This window comes from Anolis sagrei, chromosome 2 (assembly GCF_037176765.1).
Source record: "Anolis sagrei isolate rAnoSag1 chromosome 2, rAnoSag1.mat, whole genome shotgun sequence".
Taxonomy (NCBI): domain Eukaryota; kingdom Metazoa; phylum Chordata; class Lepidosauria; order Squamata; family Dactyloidae; genus Anolis; species Anolis sagrei.
In genome coordinates this window covers 109,770,421-109,789,869 of record NC_090022.1, presented here as the reverse complement: position 1 = coordinate 109,789,869, position 19,449 = coordinate 109,770,421, and positions in this window count along the sequence as shown.

Here is a 19,449-nt window from a genome sequence, read left to right as displayed (position 1 = left end):
CAGGGGAACATAGAAAGTTGCTTACATTGAGTGAGACCCCTTGTCCATCTCACCTAGTAATGTCTCCTCTGACTGACCGCAGTGATCTGAAATTTCCTAGCATTACCTGGAAATCCTAAATCAGGGGTTCTCAAACATTTTAACCACAGAGCCAGTTCATGGTCCCTCAGACTGTTAGGGGGACAAACTATAATTTGAAAAAAGAAATGAACAAATTCCTATGCACACATGCTGCACATGTCAAGACCCAGGCTCACAACAGCACACAATACAATATTTACAAAAAAAGAATTTTAACCAACATAATAATAATAATAATAATAATAATAATAATAATAATCTTTATTTATACCCCACCACCATCTCCCCCAATGGGAACTCGGAACGGTTTACATGAGGCGAAGCCCAAACAACAAATTACAATAAAATAAAAATGAAAGACACAAATGACAGCACAGTGAAATACATAAAACATATGGACACAATAAGCAATATAAAAATACAATATCCACAATCACAATGGCAAGGAGTGGGCCGCATGTGCAAGATAAAATGTTAAAAGTAAGAGTGAGTCAAAAGAGAAGCAGATTATTTGTAAAGGAGAGCTCATAAAGAAACAGGGTTGTAAAAAACAGGACTTCATACAAGCGGTGGAAGTGTACTCCGAGGGGAACAATAGTGTATGGTTGTGTAGCTACTCTCCGAGGGCACAATGGAAAAGCCAGGTTTTGAGATCCTCTTGAAGGTTTCTAAGGTGGGGGCTTTCCTAATCTCTCCGGGCAATGAGTTCCAGAGTCGGGGGGACCACAGAGGAGAAGTCTCTCTCTCTCTTGTACCCACAAGACGAGCCTGTGAAATTGGCAGGGATGAAAGGAGGGCCTCCCCCAAAGATCGAATAGCTCAGGCTGGTTTATGGAGAGAGATTTGGTCACGAAGGTAGGCGGGTCCCAACCGTTTAGGGCTTTGTAGATGATGACCTGCACCTTGAATTGGGAAAATAAACGGCAGCCAGTGAAACTCCTTAAACAGGGGGGTTGACCACTTCCTGTAACTTGCTATTTATCTGGCTGCCGAACATTGGACGAGTTGTAATTTCTGGGCTGTCTTCAAGGGTAGCCCCACATAGAGTGCATTGCAGTAGTCTAGTCTAGAGGTAACTAAGGCATGGACCACCATGGTCAAGTCAGACTTCACAAGGTATGGTCACAGTTGGCGCACAAGTTTTAATTGTGCAAAGGCCCTCCTGGTCACCGCCCACACCTGCACATCAAGCATCAGCACTGAGTCCAGGAGGACCCCCAAACTGTGGACCTGTGACTTCAGGGGGAGTGCAACCCCATCCAGTACAGGTTGCCACCCAATACCCTGGTCAGATGAGCAACTGACCTGGAGGACCTCTGTCCTGTCAGGGTTAATCTTCAGCTTGTTCGTCCTCATCCAGATCACCACAACAGCCAGGCACTGGTTCAGTATCCGAGGGGTTTCCTTGGATTCAGGTGGAAAAGAGTAGTGGAGTTGGGTGTCATCTGCATAGAGGTGGCACCATACTCCAAAACTCTGGATGACCTCTCCCAGTGGTTTCATGTAGATGTTGAATAGTATGGGGGAGAAAATAGATCCTTTCAGGACCGCACAGGTCAAAGTCCCCCAGCTTCACCGACTGGGATCGACCCTCCAGGAAGGACCGGAGCCACAGTAAAACCGTGCCCACGAGTCCCATTCCAGCAAGTCTCCCCGGAAGGATACCATGATCAATGGTATTGAAAGCCGCTGAGATGTCCACCAAGGCGACCAAAGCCATCCCGGTAAACTTGCCAGCCTTTCAATGGGAGATATGGGCCTACTATTAGCTGGTGAGAGAGTCAAGTTAATTCAGATTGTTGTTGTTGTATGTCTTCAAGTCATTTCAGACTTAGGGAGACCCTAAATCTAAAGCAAAGGGTCATGGCTGGGTAAATGACCTTGGAGAGCAGCATCTTCTCTTGGGAGCATATTACCCTATCAGAGATGTTTCTTGTTGGTTTCCATATTCCTAATCAAATAACATCTTGTGTCATCCAATCATATGATGAGGACTGGCATGTTCAGAGCAGTGTAGTGGTATGGATCATGAAACAAATGGCCCTCAAGGCAGTACCAGACACCCTGCAAACTGAATTTGGTTAAGGTTAACCATTACATGAAGACTTGTACAATTCACCCCAAGAACCCTTTCCTTCTGGAAAAAAAATCAATTTCAGGAGAGACTATGAATAATAGTGAAATGAAGTGAGGGGCTTAACATTTTCTCTGCCTCACTGCCCTCTCCTAGTGTTGATTTTTGCAGATAATGTTAAAAAGAATAATTAGGAGGATTTTCTTTCCTAATGAGTGGAATTCTTGTTGCTCTTGAATAAAGTATTGTCATTGTACTTTATATACTATAATGTATCCCATTGTACCACAACCTTTGTCATTCATATCTTATGTGTATCTGCCCCACTCCCCCCAAAACCTCAACTACTATATGTATTCCTTGGTTTACCTGGGTTGTGGATCTGCTGAGCGTGCAATGTCATTTAGACACCAATATACTTAAGGGTTTGATAATTTTCAAAATAAAATATTCTTGATTTTGGAGAGGGGAATCCTGAAGGAAACTCTCTTTGCAAAAACTGGGCAGTGGGGGGTGGGGGGAATATTTATATTTTCTGCATGACACTGTGTTTGGTGAATTTATTGTGCCATTGTTGAATGTCAATTTAAAACTTGCCATAAATGCATCATTTGTAAATTGCAAACATTTAAGCAACACAGAATGCTGTTAACTTCATTGCCAGCCCCTTAAAGCACTGTTAAATGGGCACTAAATGTCCTATGAAGTAATTTCTAAGATTTATTCACTTTCCCTGATTAGCCTTAAGCAAGATAAAAATGTTACAAGAGCTCATTGAAGCAGAACAGTCAGTTACTCAATGCAGAAGTGGGGATTCTATAGAAGTTTTATTTGAAAACATAATGACTGTCAAAGCTTTTTTTAGTCTGAGGTTACTTGATAAGAGTTACATTTGGTGGAAATCATGTGAATAATGCAAATGTGAACATGTGGATTCATAGTTCAGTCATGTTGTACAACTTAAACAATATCAATTTTTCTTCAATCTGATGTCCAGTTTGATACAACAGCTACTGTAGTTAATAGTAGCTACCAAATACTAGCATGCTGGCTTCATAACCTGCCAAGCCATTGGGTACAGAAACATATATATAGACTTGTTTGTGGGGAGAAGCAGTTGCATATAAGAGATTTATTTATTATTTATTTATTTACAGTATTTATATTCCGCCCTTCTCACCACACAGGGCTCTCAGGGCCGATTATAATGCACATATACATGGCACAAACATTCAATGTCAGTTGGACATACAACATATATAGACAGATGCAGAAGCAATTTAACATTCCAGCTGTGTCCAAACTTTTCTGGCTTCATGAGGGTATGCTGCTGTTTCACCATCCATTGTGACACTGAGTCCTTTGATGGAGTCCTTCCTCATTCTTCTCCATGCTGCTGGATGGTTTTTATGATGTCATAAATTAGTTAAACTAGCCTTCCCGCATAAGAGGTACCCAAATCTGTCCTATTTGACAGATGCAACTGCCTTTCGGGCTGCATAGGTCGACAGCAAGCTAGACAAATGGCCGGAAGCTCACTATGACCCGGGCTGGCTTCGAACTCATGACCTCTCAGTGAGTAGTGATTTAAAGTGGCTAGCACTCAACTAACTGCACCAAAGCTGGATTGTACCATAAATCTATTCCTGAGATCCTCGAAGGAGGCAATTTCCCCAGTCCCACCACGTTCAGAGATACAGCTGGTGGTGCCAGGGATTGCTCAGTATTTACTTCTAGGCTGCTGAACTTCCTTCCCAGGGAAGCTAGAACGTCCTCTCCTTGTTATCCTTTCATTGCCAGGAAAATACTTCTGTATTCCAAAAGGCTTATAGAACTGAAGATATAAAAGAAAGGTATTTTCTTTAATATACTTTAATGTTGATCTTTTTATGTTTTTAACTATATTGTAATCATTTTAATTTGTAAACTGCTGGGTTTTTTGGGGAAAAGTTGGGCTGATAACAATTATCAGGTATGTGTGCCTTCAAGTTGCCAGTTGACTTACGGTAACCCCATATAGTTCAAAAGGTTTTTTAAGGGGGAAATACATAGGTTTCAGGACCTGTCATTACTTGGTCATCCTGCAAACAAGTATATCATTATACTCATTATAATAATAGATGATATTCAAAATGTATATCCAGCTTCTGGCATGAGTTGATCCCAATATCTGTAAAATGGCCCCAGGATACTTTTAATTCTACCATGTGGAAAATCTGAGGGTCTTACAACAACAAACCACATTTAAAAGGTCCCAAAGAATTCCTTATACAATACTGTAACCTGATTACCAAACAAGATAAATTAGATTGCAACCTTCGAAAGCACTTAAAATGGAGAGAAATATGTGATTTTCCTTGTTTTGGGATTATTTTCTGAAACAATGTGAAAGGTTTTACACATCAAAACTGGTTTTGCTCAGCCTCCTGTGCTTTCATATCTATATCCTGTTTTGAGCATTGGGAAAAACATTTATAGAATTATCACTCCCCATTCCACAGTAATAATTATAACACAATATACAGTTCATTTACAGAGCTATAAAGATTTGTTTCATATTGCAGCATATTACACAGAACATTGCTTTCCAAAGCCTGGAAATGTACAACAGTCTTTTTTTTTTAAAAAAAAATGAACAAATATATTGTATGATTATTGCCTCATTTTCAGATACAGTTCAGCAGCTTAGAAGCAGTTGAAGCACATAAAGATGCTTTAATTTATACAGGTCACTAAGAAACAGTGCAACCAAGTGAAAATTGACTCTGTATTCAAGAAACTGGTTTGTTATTCTAGGAAAAAAACCTTTGCTCTAGAACTTAAATTTACTAGTAAAAAATTTGAAGTCTGTAAATAAACAGGAAATGGAAGACAAAAAAAAGAGTCAACACATTGATTTTGCTGTGTAAAATGTTTGCATTTTCAGAAAAATTAAAAATACTAACTATGGAAAATATATTTGTGTTGTATATATACTCACTTATAGTGAAAAATATTTATTTATTTATTTATTTATTTATTTATTTATTTGCGACATTTATATGCCACCCTTCTCACCCCCAAGGGGACTCAGAGCGGCTTATAAGATATATATACATACAATATATTATATTATTAGCATAGTACAATATTCGTATTATATATGACTATATTGTACTATACCATTATATTGTAATATTATTAGTAATATTACATGTAATATAAAATATATAATTATAATATCATATTATTATTAGTAGTAGTATATTGTATTATATTATAATATCATAAATATTAAAATATATGCTTGCCAATCAATTATAACGATCAGCAGGACTGCTCAGCCAAATTATAACAATGCACACCTCCACTACTGGATAGCTTGCTGAAATATAGAGGGAGAATTGTTGTTGTACCAACTGTATATTTAAAAGCTAGGTACTGGGAACCACTGGAACTGAGTGACTTAAAAGTGATTCTTTAAAAGGTTCCTGCTGCCACCAATATTACTAATGAACAGGCTGAGGTTCTATTGAAAGGTGGTTTAGTAACACACTCTGTGTTACTATGGATTTCTTAGAGGCTGTTAAAAGATTACTGGAATAACACTTACACCACAAAGGTATTCACACTGAGGCTGATGTCAGTTGATAAAACTAACAAGAACTGTTATTTGAACAGACTTGAATATTTCAGGTACAAATGCTTGATGGTTTCAGTAAAGGTTTGGTATCAAAAAGCTTGTGGTTACATTTGAGAAGAGATCTTAAAAACTTCTGGGTTTCAAGTCTTAAAAGTTACAGCACAGAAAATTACCTCAGGAAATGAATCTCTGAAGTTAACTCCCACAAAAAAAAACCCTTAGGAAACTAGCCAAAACTGGACCTAGCCTTCCTTAAGGAAAAGAACAGACTGCTAATGGGGTTCTGTTCCCCACAGTATTCTAGCTATATTTTCTATAGCTATTCTGAATACTATCCAAAAGACTAACCCAAACTCTTCTTGCTAACACCCTTCTTCTCTCAACCCTTTCCAAGCTCCAACTGACAATCTGGGAACCCAAGCCTCAGTTTAATAGTCACTTTTCCCCTTCAGATCACTTAGGCTCCACCCCCATCTTCTTAACCAATTCTAGCCTTCTAGCTTTCCCTCCAAGACTAGAACATGCCCCCTTAAGGCAAACCTAACCAGGCATCTCTCTGTCTCCCTTCTCCAAAATGGATGCCATGGCTTCGCCAGGCCCACTCTCCTAGGCCTAAGCTAGCCTGCCAAGGTAAGGGATTCATTACAATATACAATATATTATATTATATTATATTATATTATATTATATTATATTAGTGCCACTGTGGGGCCTTTCTTTGGAAGAGAATGATGTTGTCTGCTTTCCCACCATTATCAGTCGAGGGTAGAAATGTAGGATTTTGTATCACAATTTTTCATGGTAGTCATAAGAGGGTCTTGTCTTACTCCCTTTCTCTGAAGATCAAGACAGGCTATTTTAGAAAGACTTTGGTTCAGAAATGGTTGTTCCTTATAGCAATGATTGTTTGAAGTGTAAACATGCCTTGCCTTGTTAGTTAGTTAGTATCAGCTTCTTTCTTCCCCTTTTGATGCTGTTTTATTGTTTCATGAGCTCTTAGCCATCCTGAGTCCCACTTCAGGGGTTGAGAAGGACAGAATAGAAATGCAATAAATAAATAAATAATAAAATAAATTATCAAAATATATTTGCTAAGCTCCAAGGCCATGAAACAAGGATCCTGAAAGTTGGCACGCATGCCAGAATGACCCTGGGGACATGAATATCTGGGTTATTTTGTTTTAAAAACAGGTTGAAATATCACATTTAGTCACTCGCTAGAATTAGGAAGTAGCCTTCCTAATTGTTAGTTTTGGATGACACTACAGAGGCTAGTATCAATTCCTCCTCTGCCCTTTCTCGTTGCTGTCCCAACATAGGTCCTACCTGTGTATATCTCTGCTCCCTTTTGAACCTTGCCCAATCCTTACACTTGCATTAAAGCAAAAGTTTCTACTTCTTCGTGTTTTGGAGAAGAAGAAAAGGCTGAATGAGTTTTTTGGGTAGAAGAGAAAAACGAGATAAGTAGTAAACATTCATATCAGCTAAGAAAATCCACCAAGCCAATTTATTTTTAACCACACAGGGATGTGGAAATAGTTGAGACCAACCCCTACATTTAACATGCTAAATCATGACTAATTCAATTTTCTTCCCTAGAATAAACACTTTAATAATCTCCATGCTACATTAAAGTATTATGTGTCACATCACATTGTATTTATTGAATTAACCTTTACCTGACATTTATATCCAATACTATGGGGAGCTTTTCAATAAATCATTTAGCAAAATGGAAACTAAATGGCCGAATGGCAAAAGATAGCACTGATCCTAAGTACTCTGCAATTGAAGCTGAAAGATAAAGGCACTTCATGATACAAATGCATCTCCTTTCCTGTATCAATAGACAATACATAAATGGGTTGGCATTAAGGACTAAAAGCTGCATATTTCTGAGAGATTCAGGGCATTTCTCATTGACATCTCCCTACAACAATAGCTCTTTCACAGCCAAGTCAGAGCTCCTTTCATATCTCCCACAATTATTTCCCCCCTATAGTTTTAGTTTATAAAATAAACTCGAGTGTATGAGAGGAATCAATATCCCACACCTCCATTATTTAAAAATCATGTTCACCCAAAAAGGATCCAAGTTGATTATTCAAGCAAATAGAATTACCAACATACTGATCCAACTGTTTGGATTTCTAAAGGCTCATCTCCTTTAATTTCACTGCTCATCTTCACTCTCCTTACAAATGAAGAAAGAAGTTATAAAGGAAAGTGAGAAAAGAATATAGGTTCTGCCTACCTCCCTGCAGTTTTGTATCTGAACACTGAAGCTGAGTCACAGGAGTGAAAGGGATCCCCAGGTGTTTTGGCCTGCAGCTCCCAGAAATCCCAGCCAATTTATTGGGATTTTTGAGAGTTGGGGGCCGGTGCATCTGGGGTCCTATGAATTGGGAGGCACTGCCTTAGGATCATGAGAGGGAAAGGGCGAGGCCCTGGTAGAATGCTTAAAGGATTGGTCCAATGTTTTATTTGTGTATGGGGTTATTATGTTTAATGGGTTTAAATGTTATTTATATGCTTATTTTTTCTAGTGATTTTATGTTATGATTTATATGATTTGTATAATGAGGCATTGAATTTTTGCTTAGATGTATGTTGTACGCCACTTTGAGTCTCCTGAGGGGTGAGAAGAGCGGGATAGAAATGAAGTAAATAAATAATAAATAAATATTTACTTTGTTCTAAATGCTTTCTACTGAGGCGAGCATAGTTTGGTAAAAATACAGTGAAAAGCAAAATTGCTAACAGATTTTTGAGACTCTAAAATGGCAGGGGGCAGGTGGAGGAATAAACCTGACATGCTTTTATAGGATTGGTTGAATCACAAGCTGTTCTCCCTGAACATCCCCAGGGGAATTTTCACACTTTCTCCTTTGTGTGCAGATCTGTTGGTGTAGCTGTCAACACTCCAATGAGACATCTCTCTTTTACCATTGACAACTGCCTGCTGTTAAATAAGTTTTTAATTAAATGTTCACAGTTGCACAATATTATTGTATTTACACTTATGGTATCTGATCAGATCTATCATCTTGTGGAGAAAATGTGACTCTTTCCTATGCCGTGTGCATTTAGGGAAAGTGGGTGATATGAAGTGAAAAATGTTTCCTCACTACTAATGCACACAACAGGAAAATGCACATGCACATTGACATATTAACAGGCTTTCTTCATCAAAGCTACATTAGCCTAAAATCCTAGACACATTTTCTCTGGGGTTTACCTGTAGATTATTACACCGTCAGTCACCATTTTCATAAAACAGGATCTTAGCAACCACAAGATGATCTTCTAAATTTAATTGACTTGAAACGACTCCATCAGTCCTGACAGCATAACTGAAAAGGCAGTGGTTAAGCAACTGATATTGCTGTTCAAAAAACAAGCAAGGTCATGATGATTTTTAACATGTAATTAAATCTGTGTTTGTCATACTTTCCAAGCTTGTTGTGTTGGTGGGAGGGAGGCAAAGTATATAACTGGTAGAACACCATTTGCATGCAGAAGGATTCCAGTTCATCTTTCTCCTCTATAGGTTAAAGCCATTACACCACAAAGACTCTGGAGACATTTTGCTAATTACTAAACTAGTTAGTCACAGATCTTCATAGGAAGATCCTTCCAGACTAATGTTTCTACCATGGTGCAGAGTTCCCCTGCCCTGCTAAGGATTCTAGGTTATATTCAAGAACAGAGTGATGCTTATTTATTTCTCCAGATGTTGTTGAATGGCAACTCAAGGACTTGTCATTTTTGGGTACACTTCCCAAAAGCGAGCAGTATATTGGGTATATTTCCCCTACTTGTTGTGGAGTGAGAGTCACCAATGCTTTGGTGCTTGCATGCCAATCTAAAATGTTGGGGAAAACATCACGAGGCAGAACAACAAATGGTGACCACATCCATCATATCCAAGTCTCAAGATACATAACCCACAAAAATACCATAGTATTATGGCAGCAAAGGCAAAGAATCAACAAATACCCCATCCCAAGCAGTAGCATTTGTTAGTTTGTGAAATATTGCAAAACACATCTGTTCTTTTACTTGCAACAAGATAGCATGTAACTCCTTTTGAAATTATCAGTGTCCTGCAGTTTTTTGGCACCTAAATCAGCTGCCTCGGGCAACTGTCTCTGGTGTGGAAATTTCTTCATCATTCAAAAATGAGATAGTTGAGTCTCACAGGAGACATTCAGTTCTTCACTTATAATTACATCCAGACCAAGAATAAAGAGATGGGCTATTTATACACTGGGTGAACTAGGAAAATAGGCTTATCTTTATTAACTGTTAACCATGTAAGAGTGCAACTCTGGGACCCTTTCACAATGTACATATTACGATTCCACATTAACAGCTCTGGGAACATCTCATGGACTTCTATAATTTGTAGTTTAGGAAGGGTATGTCTCAGGCAAAAACTTCTAGTTCTTCACCAGGATACAAGTTCTGGAATTTTATAGAATGCACTTTTACATGGCACTTCAAATTTAATTATAAGCTTATAATTGCACCATATGCAAGGACTGCTGTAAAAGTGTGCAATGAAGCTTTGCATTCAACCTTGCACTTCATTTCTTTCTGTGTGCTGTCATTTCACAGGCACAAAATGCAAACAAAAACCTCATACTTAACTAGAAAGACTTTGCAATAGCTGGAATAGATGCAGACTAGTTTCCAGACTTTACATTTACCTAATATACAAATGAACATTCCTTCATTTGCCTCTTCTCATAGGAACTTCAGATTTATATACTGAGAGAGAAATGGATGAGGATGGGCAACTCATCACATTTTCTTCATGTGACAAGTTGCAAAGTCAGGAGATATTCAGAAGTTTACAGGAAACTGTGGAGCAGGCATCCTCAAACTGTGGCCCTCCAGCTGTTTGGATTTCCAACTCCCAAAAGCCCTAGCCAACATGTTCAATGGTCAGGAATTCTGGGAGTTCAAAGCTCAAATAGTTAGAGGGTCACAGTTTGAGGATGCCTGCTGTGGAGTGTCTGTAGACTTAGTGACAAACCGGACATCTGTATTGGGTACCATTTGGTTTTCTGATGTAAGACTTGTTTGACAGTGGGATATGTTACCTTGGAGCATGGTAGAGCCTACTTCTCTGATAGCTTCTATTAGAAGACCATCTGTCAGGAGTGCTTTGATTGTGTATCAAAGCAGTCCTGTGCATGGCAGGGGTTGGACTAGATGGTCCTTGTGGTCTCTTCCAACTCTATGATTCTATGGTTCTAAAACAATGGCATTTAGATTTATTGCATGAACAGTTAGATGTAATATATAGGGTTTTTTCCAGTAACAAAATAAATTCCATAAATTGATCATGAGGTTAGCTGAATCAGAAGAAGATGATCACAACGGGATTTATGGCCTAAAAATATTACCATTACCATTATCATATAGTAAAGGTAAAGATTTTCCCCTGACATTAAGTCCAGTCATGTCTGACTGGGGGTTGGTGCTCATCTCTAAGCTGAAGAGCCGGTGTTGTCCGAAGACACCTCCAAGGTCATGTGGCCACCATGACTGCATGGAGCACTGTTACTTTCCTACTGGAGCTGTATCTATTGATCTACTCACATTTGCATGTTTTTGAACTGCTAGTTTGGCAGAAGCTTGTGTGTGTGTGTGTTCAGTTACCCTACATTTAAGAGCGTTTAGAGAATTGGTGTGTTAGTAGTACCTCTCAATTACATTTGGATTGTCTATATAGAAAAATATAAACTTTCTGTAATGTTTAAAAAGGGAAGAGGGGATGATAGTAAAATACAGTAAATGTTTACCTATCCAACACTAACTTACTAACATATGAAATTAAACTGTTAGATTCATTAGGCAATAACTAAAATTAGATAAAAGATTTAAAATAAAAAATCTAATAATAGTGCAAACAAAATTTTAATGGTGAAGAACTGGGATAGAAGAGAAGAAGAACATAGGATAATACAAGATGATATGAAGACTGGACTTAAAGTTAGAGGACATTGTCTCTCTTCTCCTTGTTATAGGGAATGTATATAATTTTTAATATTTTGAGGAAAACGTGTAATTATAACTGATTTGAAGAAATAAATGTATTGATTTTAATTTTGTACTTTATTTATTTATTTATTTATTTATTTATTTATTAAGAGCATTTCTGTCCTGTCCTTCTCTGGAAGCTTTTAAACAGAGGCTGGATGGCCATCTGTCAGGGGTGATTTGAATGCAATATTCCTGCTTCTTGACAGGGGGTTGGACTGGATGGCCCATGAGGTCTCTTCCAACTCTTTGATTCTATGATTCTATGAGGGACTCAGGGCAGTTATCAGAAGGCACAATTTGGTGCCAAACAATATACAACATAAAATACATTTCACCTACATTAAAAACAGTTATAAATACATTAAAAATACATCATTTCATGTCATCCTCCAAATCAATCCATAGTGGTCAGTTCAAACAGTCCATTAAAACCGTCTTCAAGCCATTGCTGTCAACTAAAAAACAGTCAGTTAAAACCATCTAGCCTGTGAACACTTGATCCCATAACCAGGGTTTGAGCTTTTTCTGGAATTTCATGAGGGAGGGGCAGATCTAATCTCGTTAGGGAGAGTGTTCCACAGCCTAGGGGCCACCACTGATAAGGCTCTGTCTCTCGTTCCCATCAAACGTTATTGTGATGGTGGCAGGACCGAGAGCAAGGTCTCTTCAGATGATCTTAAGGTCCTTGGGGGTTCATAGAGGGAAATATGTTTGGACAGGTAAGCTGGGCCAGAGCCATTTATTTCCCCCTCCCTCTGATGCCTGCCCTCTCCCTCTGCACCACATTAGATAGTTGTAAATACTTAATTCACTAACAATAATCTCATTACCATGACCTTCTTTATCTGTTTTTGTGGTGTGAAAATTAGAAAGAGAGAGAGAGAGATTAGCTGATTATATGCTTGGTGATATGATTGATGTTTGAACGAAAGGGTAACTGTGCTGGCACCCAGTTGATTCCTTTCAATAGGGCCTGAATAGGTAAAATTTCTAGCAGATTGTAGCCATGACAGTATAAAATAATCACCTTCCAATACTCTGATTAATTTTCCCCTGTTTGAGCTCACTCATTAATACACCTGTGTCTCTGGATTGCAAACAAAAAAAGTTTGTAGTTTATTTGCAAAAGTTATGCCTGCAAAAATAAGATAAAGTTCTCCATAGTTATATAATGTTAACGAATTAATGCAATTGCATTTGGCACCTCTGCTAGAACAAAACCAATACTATTTTAATAGACTAATCTATCAAGCACGGAAGAATCTACTATACATTTAATATTGTAAGAAAAATGGGATATGCTAATAAAACCGTCTAAAAGGACATTGGAAAATAATTTTAAATTGTTAATATTTGTCTCTGTTTTCTTGTATAACTACAGTTTTCAAATTATTTTCATGATGCAATTTGACTCAGTGTATTTAGAGATTATTGATTCTAGTGCTATAGCTTTCAATGTTATTAAAATAAGAATAAAATTATCTGATGCTATGTAAGTACTATGTTCATCATATGCACTGGAATCCTTTTTCCAGTGGGTGAGCAGTTTTAATTCCCATCAGCAATATGAGCTATGAAGTTCCCTTCAAATGTTCACTATATCAGGAAACCTAAAGATCTAGGATATAATGGTGATGTTGGAGATTTCCTATTGTATACTGAAATGGAATGCCCGAATTTCCTAGGTCTTGCCCAGGGCCAGTTGATCAATGGCTATTAAAGTACAGTATAACCTCTACGTTCACTGGGAAGTATATATATATATCACCTCCCTAGGAAGTTCTACATACTCTAGCATAACTTGCTGGTCAATTCCTAGTGGAAGTTGACCATAGAATTCTATTGGAGGACCTACACATTCCTAAAAAAGTGATCTTTCTAAGAATCTCTAATTCCTGCAACGTGGCTCGATGATAAACTTCCACCAGAGTCATCGTCCAATGCTCAAACCACTAAACCAGGCTAGCTTGGGTTAAATTTGAAGAAAGAAGACAATAAATATAGAAATTATAATCACCTACACTACTGCTCACTTTAAATTTGTCCCATCTTGCAGTAATTTTTTCTAGAACAATGTAGGATGCATTCTGAGTTACAGACACTGATCTTTTAGTGGCTGTAAATTTGCAAGTAGTTAATGCTAAAAAGTCAATGAGGACAAAATCCTGGGCAAATATATATCCTACTGAACTCGATGTGGCTTATTATAAATATATATCTCAAGAATTTAATTTGGGCTAGATTTCAAATGAGAAGCTGACGATAGTGCATATTCTGTGAACACACAATTAAACCACTTAAGGAAATGGTAGATTTGAAGATAAGAAATTGCCTGTGTGATATATGGTGTAGTCAGTAGAGGTGTGCAAAGCGGCCGAAATCTGATTGGTAATTCATTTCAGAGATTCAGATATCCCCCTCTTCATTACATAAAGATTTGGAGGAGTCTCGTTTCATTTCATAATCTGAATCTCCAAAGCTTTGTAATTATTTCATTAAGATTTGTTCCATTAGTAGCAATAGGGAAAATTATTAAGGTCATTTCTCCCTTATTTTTATGGCTACCAGGATGACACTTAGCACAATTATATTTACAACAAGCCTGTCAGGTTTCAGAACATTTCAGTCATTCACTAGTTTTTAGGAATGTTTAAAGGTTTTACAAATATTTCTTTTAAAAATCCACAAGCGGGATCCCCTTGAATTCTGTAAAATGAGACAACATAAGCAGGACATAAATCCTGCTAAGTTTCAGAAAAAAATGTTCATGTACTAATTTTTAGGATTTTAAAAAATTGTTTTAATTAAAAATTATTTTAAAAGCAGAACAGCAAGCTTACCGAGTTTCAGAACAATCTGACTATCCACTGATTTTAAAGAATGTTTTCAATTTAAACACATGTGCTTAACCTAAATCACTTTCATATCGAGACTTCTACGTAATAAGTATAATTGTAAAGTGAAATGCGGTTCCTGTCTGAGAAAGCAAGCAGGTAAGTAGGATCTTGCAGGTCTGACTTGCTGAATGTGAGGGCAGAGGGCTCACTGGTGTGTCCGAGTTGAGAGTTAGTTTAGGGAAAGGGTAGTGGATTTTTTAAAAGGGGGAAGAAATAAAAAAGAAAGCCAGCTAGCTTCATTGGTTTTAAACCAGCATGATTTTAAACAAATGTTTTTATAATATAATGTGTTTTAAATGAATTGTTTTTAACTGTATTTTATGTTTGTGATTAGCACTAAAACGAGTGCTTGTTGTATAGCTGCCCTGAGTCCCCCTCCGGGGGTGAGAAGGACAGGATACAAATGTACAAAATTAAAATAATTGGTAGAGTGGAAGTGGCCTGGAAAGTTGAAGGCTGTAATCACTGGGTTGCTGTGAGTTTTCTGGGCTGTATGGCCATGTTCCAGAAGCATTCTCTCCTGATGTTTCACTCATATCTATGGGAGGCATCCTCAGAGGTTGAAGGATCTGTTGGAAACTAGGCAAGTGGGGTTTATATATCTATGGAATGTCCAGGGTGGGAGAAAGAACTCTTGTCTGCTTGAGGAAAGTGTAAAAATTGCAAAAGGCCACCTTGATTAGAACTTAATGGCTTTGCAGCTTCAAAGCCTGGGAGGTTGCTGCCTGGAAGAATCCTTTGCCCTGTCGAAGAGGAGGAACTTGAGCTTGATGTGGTGGCAGTGCATGAAGTCTGGCCATTTGGTAAGAGAGAGAGGGGAATCCAGATTTAGAGGGATGCTGGAGGTGGGGCAGGTTTAGGCAGGATTCTAATGTGCCATTCAATGTAATGCACACCCCAATTTTAGCTAAGCAGTTTAGGCAAAAAAGATGTGCATTATAATTGAGTAAATGTGGTATTTATGTGAGCTAATTTAATTGGGTTTCCATATCATTTGGTCAGTCTTTTCCTTTGTGTTTCTCTGGTCCTTATGTATTTAATTTTTTTTTTTACTTCTTAATGCTTCAGAGGTGTTCTGTTCCAATTAGTAATCCAGAGATTTGAATTAACGAATCGTACAAATTTTCAAATTACAAAACAGACCTCTGAAGCTTTAAACAGCCCTAGTAGCCAGTGATTGATATGTAAGCGACCTAAACATCCAATATTTTTCTTTAATTTTAATTCTTCACCCCCTGATTTGCAATGTAAAAGCTACTTTAGATGTAGTGGTTTTTACTGCCCACGGAAGACTATTCACTCTCAAAATTACACAATATCCTGCATACAAAGAACATACATTATCTTATTTTTATTCTGTTCTATCTTAGTGTGTGCAGCCTGTCTTAAAATGATGATGAAGGTGATATATGTTGTACACATAGTCAGACATAAAATGATTCTCCAGGCACACTTTACTTTAAGAGCAAAGCAAATGTTGCAGAATAGCATTGTTTAGCAGATATATTTCTAAAGAAAAGCCATTTTAACCTTGTTCAACTCTGATATTTGATAGATCACCTGTCAGCTCTCTGTTTCTTACTATTTATCTAGTATTATATATAACAGAGGGGTACTGAAATATCATAGTCCTAAAAGCTGCATACCAAAAAGTTCATTTAGCCATAACCTATACATCATTTTGCACACACATTATATCTAGCTCTTAAATATCCTTTTATAAAAATGCTAATGGCTTCATTGCTGTGATTTCAGTATAATAAGCCCATTTTCTTGATGCTCTTAATGCAACATATACTGCCATTAATATAGCATTTTTGAACAAGCTTTTACCAGAGATTTTTGCACATGTTTCTTACCTTTACACATTCAAGCAATGAATTATGGTGGAATGGAGCCCCTCAAGAACCCTACCAGCTTCAAAATAGATCTTCACACATTAAAGCTGGGGGTATCATTGGGGATTTTAAATGTGATCAGATGAACAAGGTAAGCAAACCCATAACTCAGAAAGCTTCTATCATATTCCTAACTAGATGAAGGAAAGTAGATGAAGAGGCACCAGCAATGTCAGGATTTCAGTGACCAGTGAAAAGCAGAATTTTCACTGGTTTTTGTCTCTTTATTTTTTTAAAAAAATGCATTTGACCCTTTCTTCAATGTTTCAGGATGCCATTTTTGGTCAAAGCTGAAGTGCCCTGAATGGAGTTCCCTCAGAAGAGCAAAAGCCATGGCCAGAGTCTTCCGAGGTTTGTGTGGCAGGGTGGGAGGAAGCCCCTGGGATATGCTGGAACCCCCCCCCCCCCACTTGTTCTTTCAGGTGCCCTCCTGCCAGCCTTGGTGTCTCTCTGTTCACTTTTCCCACTGAAATGAGGAAAGCAGCCCACAGGACACAGGTCAGCCCCACCGCTGCAAGGAAAGGAAAGTCGGGCTCTTCGGAGCAGGACCTTCACGAGAAGGGAGAGGGAGGTGAACAGAGTGGCTGGGGGGGGGCAGGGCATGTTCTGTGCACAGCTCTAGAGGATAATGCTCCCATAGTTTTACATTAAAGTGCTTTATACACAGAATAAGGTGGTAAGCTTGTATTACTTACATAGACATGTGGCTTTTTCTCTACACAGATACATATGTTCTCTTACTATAAAGGTTTCAGGAATTTTAGTTTTGTAAAAACTTAATCAGTTTGCAGTATGTAAGAATATATGTGTACAAGAGTGACTAAAGAGAGGGTGGGGGGGGGGGAGACTGATTCTACATTGCCACATGCTGCAGTTTGAACTTTATTATGCATTTAGTGTAGACCCATATAATGCAGTTTGAACTGTACAGATCTAGCCAGAGAGATTTATAAGGCTCCTCTGTCTATCATTTTTTTTCACTGGCTTGCTTACTATTAGCTTCCCTGCCCTTTGACCACCATCTGCAATGGGCACCACCAAGCTTGCTATTGTCTGCTGCTTTATTTGTCAAACTCTTATTTTTAGGCATACTATTTTTCTCATTTATTGTAATTTGTCCTGTTTACTGAAGGACAATATAAAAATATTGTTTATCAGCCATTCCACAAGTAAAATAAAGATAGTGGGGAAATCAATAAAACTGTCAATCTCTGTAACAGGAAAGAAAAAGTAAAATTTACCATTAGATAAAGCAAAAGAGAAAGAATAATAAAGCCCTTCTTTGATAGAGGCACTTCCAGAATATTATGTTATCTATCTCAGTTATAAGACAACAGCAACAATATACTGAAGGGTGATGGGAATATATTTATATACTGGGCTTCAGAATCATGCAGTGAAACTAACAGGACACATAGTAGAAGATGCTTCCCATAAGTTTAGAATTTACTGTCACAAAGAGACCATTATTTTAGCTGGTTTTCAAAAGGCATTGGGCAGATGTATGGAGAAGGTTACCAAATCTCCAGGGCTTTTTCTACTCTATTTGCTGTCAGGCTGCAGGTGAGATCAGGGGACTCTGGCTGAGCAAACGGTGCCTCTTGAAACAAGAGAGAGAGAGAGAAACTCCATCTTTTAATAGAACATGTGTTGGCCACCAAGTCAGCCATTGCAAAGCTTGGCTAATCAGCTGATGGTGGAAAACTGTCCCTCTACTCCACACATCCAAAACTAAAGCCAGCACTAAACAAAAAGTCATGACCTGGCATATTCAAGGAAGGCAGGAATAGCAGGGCAACTGTATTAACCACATGTAATAAGTATGCACATGCACCTTTAAGAGCAGCATTTAGTTTGGCAGTATGGTACAGCATGAAATCAATAAGCAGCTCTGAAGACGAGATAATTTCTTCCATAGATTAAAGAGTTAGGGAGCATTGTGGCAGCCTCTTGATCTCATGAATACAACTGCTCTTTATTTCTGGTAAGCGATTGGAAAGGACAACAGGTTTCATCCACTAAATGTCACTTATGCACTTAGTTTGTGATTCATTTTCTTCCCAACATCCTTTGGGATGATTATTAATCTTTTCCTGGATTTATCCCAATGTTCTTAGAACCAGACAATCAAACTTAGGCCTCTTCTACCCTACCATAAAGTCCAGATAATCAAAGCAGATAATCCACATTATCTGCTTTGAATTGGATTATATGTGTCTACACTGCTATATAATCCAGCTCAAAGCAGATAATCTAGTTTTTATATGATAGTGTAGAAGGGGCCAGAGGGCCCTTCCACACAGCCCTATATCCCAGAATATCAAGACAGAAAATCCCACATTATTTGAGTGTGGACTCTGATAACCCAGTTGAAATCATATATTGTGGGATTGTCTGTCTTGATATTCTGGGATATAGGGTTGTGTGGAAGGGCCCTCAGATGGCAGAAGGAGAGGACTGTGCAGGAGCCGAAGCTCTACTATTTTGCTTTCCAAGACCTATGCCAGAAAGAAGGAACCATTGTCTTCCTTAGAGCCAATGATCTGGCTGGATTGTTGGTTGGCAGGAGAGGGATATACACCATATACCTTCCCTTGGTCACCAGCAGAACAGACCCTCTTCTCTTTGTGTGGCTACTGGTCAAGCCAGTTTGCAGGGACAGTTACATCTATGGCAATAGTGCCATGATTGTGACTGTTTAAGGACCATGAATACATATCCACTAAAGTTATGTAGTTCCAGACAATGCATTCATAAGTCTGATCAAGAATCCAAGCCTTAATTTTTCAAATTCTTATTCAAAATATGTCACATATTATTTAA